The sequence below is a fragment of the Macrobrachium rosenbergii genome, chromosome 4, assembly GCF_040412425.1.
Source record: "Macrobrachium rosenbergii isolate ZJJX-2024 chromosome 4, ASM4041242v1, whole genome shotgun sequence".
Lineage (NCBI taxonomy): Eukaryota > Metazoa > Arthropoda > Malacostraca > Decapoda > Palaemonidae > Macrobrachium > Macrobrachium rosenbergii.
Window position 1 is genome coordinate 34789099 of NC_089744.1, and position 5000 is coordinate 34794098.

Consider the following 5000-nt stretch of genomic DNA (forward strand, 5'->3'; position numbering starts at 1 on the left):
GTTTTAAGGCCCTGACCAGCAGAAGGCTTTCCTGCCATAGGTTCGCCAAAGGACTATTTTCATTGATTTAACGCTCCCCTCCAGCTGACAACGGATGTAACCCAACTTCACTGTTCATTGGAGCAGTCCTGGAGCAGGTCATCAGAGGACCATTGTCAGCCCGTTATGTTGCTTCTTCTGTTAGGAGCCTAAACCCTTTAGTATGTTTATTTATGCAAATAGATGGAAAACTCTTTATCGAAATTTACTGGGCTTGAACAATTCAAGTTTTTTATTGAGGGGCGCCCTTCGACCAAATAAGACCACCAGCTATTTGGTATACGGGATAAAGCTGGGGACGCTAAACAAAAGGATATGGCTTTCATGGCACCTTGCAGCCATTTGTAAAACCTGCACCATCAAATACCTGTCCGATTAGGAAGAACCCGGCTTCACGCCCTTACAGGATTGAGATCGATTTTACAAATTGGGAGCAACAGAGAAGACCTTAGAACAAGCTGCTGAACCTGAGACCCCAGCCTACCTTGTGTTCAGCCGGGGATCGCTGAAAGTGGAAGGTCGATGTTCGGCTCAGGAGGATCAACATTACTGAGTGATGTCAGAAAATGGATTCCATTGATTTCTGGTACCCGCCTTCTCGCGAGTTACGTCTTCAACATCATCCACAGCCTTTTCACACTCTGAAAGGACAACAGGCAGACTGCTGAAACGTTTGTCTGGCCTTTTACGGATTTGTTGACAGCCTGGGCAATTTTTGTGTATGAAGTGTTAGGCCCTCTTGCAAAGTGCTGATTATTTATTAATGAAGTGGATTTGATTGATTAGCCAAACTAACACTTTGGGTCACAGTAGTCCACGTCGTCGAAGTCTAGGTCCTCTTCCCCATGGAAAGATACCTTCTGGAGAAGAAATGACCACTCCACCAGGTGGCCTGAAGCTCATGGCCATGGAAGAGATGACCTCCAGTGCATGCATGAAGCCCTCCTCTCCAGCTGGAAGCTGGTTAGGTGTCCCAGACGAAAACAACAGAGGAGGGGTGAGTTATTCCTGTCCGAGCTATCTTGTCCTGGCAAGCCTAAAGGGACCCTTACTTACAGCACCACCACCTGGCAACCCGCAGCCATACGGAATGGTGGATTAAGGTTCCACAGGTCTCTGACAAGTTGTCCCTCATGGCTCGTTGCTCCTTAAACTGTACAAGTACCAGCTGCCTGGGTCCTCCTGGGATTAGGACCGCCCCAGAGCCCATGCAGTCCTCAGTGAAAAAAAATCTATGGGAGTTCTTGTAGTCCCAGGAACGGTCACTAGCTGCAACCAGGGACAACATAGGGATGCTGCTCAGTGACAGGGTTGGAAAGTTTTGCCAAAAAGGCATTCCATCTTACTCCCCCTTCATGCCCCAGGCTGTCCTCCGTAACCACAAGATTTCCTCATGGACACTTTTTAAACGCCCACCTGCTCTGACAGTCCCTACAGAGGACCTGAATTCCTTGTACTGGTCCCAGTGAACAAGGGCATTGACTTGAATTCCATCCTTGGGCGGGAAGACTGGGTGTCAATACATTGTCTCAAACCCGCATTCCTTTATGACAAAGGCGGACTCCCAGACCTCCCGGAGGATCGGCAGCCCCTCAACGCGCCTCTGTAGGAACAGGCGTTTTCTGGGTGCCTTCACATCGACCCAGAAACCAGATGGAAAGGCATTTATCACCATAACTGTAAACCTGTACCACCCTCTCCAGTTGACTTTCCAAACAATCATCCCTTTATGTACAAGTAACAGTTATACCTGGTTTAATCAGACATTGCCTCCATCTTTGGGGAGGGTTTTCTGTATGAAACATCCTGTTTTCTGTAAGAAATTAGTTTGACCTCAGGTCACCAGAAATCTTTTATCATCAGTAATTGTAAACTGTATATATGTTGTCTTTCTAAACAATCATGCTTTCATCAATAAACCCCCAGTTATTTAAATCATTTCATGACATTATCATACTAAAGTTTTCATTAACCTACCCATCTCCTGACTCATCACTCAGTTTGACATCAGGTCACCTGTAAATCTTTGTAAGAGTCGTGGTGGAACAAGGCCAGCTAAATTTATAAACAACAACAACATCAATAAACCAGCAGTACTTGTCTTCCTGCTCATTATTTCGCATCTCTCTCAGGGACATTTATTGCTTCAGAAAAGTAAATCTTCGATCATATAATCAGATGATCCATAAACTTGAATTGAGGCAATTATGCATTTTAACGAACAAGATGAAAATTCACTGAATGATTTCCACAAACTACGTCACAAGGGTAGCCTAAACAGGGAGCAGGGCGTTCCTAGACATTTTGGGGCCTGGGGGCACAGTCCCAAAGCCCCTCTTATGGGGTGGGAGGCAAAGCAAGCGGCTGGGGGTTCGGGAAATTTTTAGAATATAAGCAATTGCAGGATCATTTTAAAAACACTTGTAAATGCAAATTTCAGAAATTTTATTTCTTAAAACTAGGTGTACATTGAATAATTGAAGATCCACTTAATTCATTGAATCATTTGAATGTGTATTATCTGGGCAAATGGGGCCATTATGGAGGCCCTCAGAGGATAATTAGGACCCCTATAAGCAGTAATCAATTGCCTTAGATCGGCCCTGCCTTTACCCCAATCAACGTTACCCACCCTCCTCCGATCCGTAAGAGGAGGTCTATAAGAGGATTGGTCTTTTCTTTTACATAACATTTTTGTTACATTTTTGTTCACAAAATTGGAAATTGGGGCCCTTTAGTGGGCCCCAAACTTTCTGGTCCAAATATAAATGGGGCTCTTGTCCATTTTGGGGCCACTGGATTTGTAAAGTCCCTGCTCAACGGTTTTTCTATAGTGAACCTCCCGTTTTCTACGGTGCCTTTCCCATGAACTTGGGTCACGCTAAATAGCCATATTTTATCTATGTAAAATTGTATCTGTTACTTATTTATTTGTGCCTGTTTCTGTTGTACATGTGTCAGAACATTATTGTGTCCATTCCTGCAATTTTACCTTTACATGTTATTTGTATTTACCTGTCCTGTTTTGCATTAAGAACAATTGACCTTGGGTCACCTGTACCCTATTGTATGTCTTTGTATGACGTCTGCATGCCGCTTTATAAGAGGCCAGCTCTCTCAGTAAAATAGCAGTACATGTCCTCCTGCTCTCTTCTTTAGCACCCCTCACAGTGGTGACCCCGGAGTGGTTCCCGGAGCCATTAGCAGACCTATACGGCGATCTAGTTTTGGCTCCATGAACTACCCCACGCCCCTAATGGACTAAACACAGCGCTTTAACAAAGCGTTCGGGCGCACCGACTCTCGTTCAGCAGATCTTTGGCGTCTTTAGCGGACCCACACGGTGCGCCCCAAGCACGTATTGACGCGAATGTAACCCACTCCAAGTGAGAGTGCAGAAGCGAGTATGGACGCAGAGTCCTGGCTCAACGGGTTTTCTATAGTGAACTTCCCATTTTCTATGGTGCCTTTCCCATGAACTTAGGTCACGCTAAATAGCCACATTTTATCTATGTAAAATTGTATCTGTTACTTATTTATTTGTGCCTGTTTACGTTGTACATGTGTCAGAACATTATTGTGTCCAATCCTGTAATTTTACCTTTACATGTATTTACCTGTCCTGTTTCGCATTAAGAACAATTGACCTCGGGTCGCCTGTATCCTATTGTATGCTTTTGTATGACGTCCGCACGCTGCTTTATAAGCGGCCTGCTCTCTCAATAAAATAGCAGTACATGTCCTCCTGCTCTCTTCTTTAGCACCTCTCACAGATTTAGCTTGTCCTGTCATAGCAGCAATGGTTGAATTTCGCATTTTGGGGGTAGGCTACCCCCCTCACTTTGGAGCCCGGGGGGGCGATTTCAAACAGGGCCCCCCTCCCTCAGGAATGCCACAGACAGGGAGAAGAAAAGAAGAAAATATGTTCTTCTCCCAATAACAAGCCTGGTTTTTCTTAAATCTTAAAAAAGTTGTTAACAAACGATTTGTCAATATATTCGAGAGAAGTAGGATATTTTGTTTCACAGGAATTGTCTCATGCATATTAGTTTCTGATTCTTTTATAGTAAACTATTCTTGGAATCTCCGAAATTAGAATATCGGTAATCTAACTTTAATAAGATAATCTTATGTAATTATTTTGAAGTAACACTCTTAGTTTATTACTTTGAATTTTAAGTTAGGAACCATTTGACTCGGTAAGGAGAGAGAGAGAGAGAGAGAGAGAGAGAGAGAGAGAGAGAGAGAGAGAGAGAGAGAGAGAGAGAGAGAGAGAGAGAGAGAGGAGGAAATAAACAAAGAAAGAAAGAGAGAACAAAATTAAGCTGTAATTTTTCGGTTACCCATAATTATGGCGAGGTCAAGGTTTTCTTTCACTTAAAAGATCGTTTTCTCTTATAATTATATCGTAGACGTACCTAAAATTCATTACAGGCTTTACAGCCCTCTGCCGACTGAAAGGAACAAAGATGAATAAAGAGAGATGTAAAATATTGTGCACTTTCTATTGAAGATAAAACGGTAGTTTAATTGCGCGGGCCCCTAAGAAGGTAACTTTCGTTTACGTGCTGAACTCCATAGAATGAAAGTTCTTTATTACTTCAAAATACATAGACTGAACAGCTTTTCGAGGTTATTTGCTGCAATTGCTCTTGTCCGGTCATCTGTGGAGGGACGAAGTCATTGGAGATGTTTACCCCTGACACGGGCTGCTCCAGCAAGGTGGTTTCAAGGCAACCACACGTCTCGTAGCTACTGCGCATGTGTGGGTTTCTTACATGTGACCTATGAGAACTGGCGTTCCACTCCACCGACTTTTCGTGACTAGCACGCACACGTGGGTTCTTTCAAATTCACCTGTGATATTCTCATATTCAATTTAAGCCTATCCAGAAAGTCTTATGGCCCTAATCATGCACAATTTGGTGAAGGTATGCCGACTTGGGTAATTGTATATATTA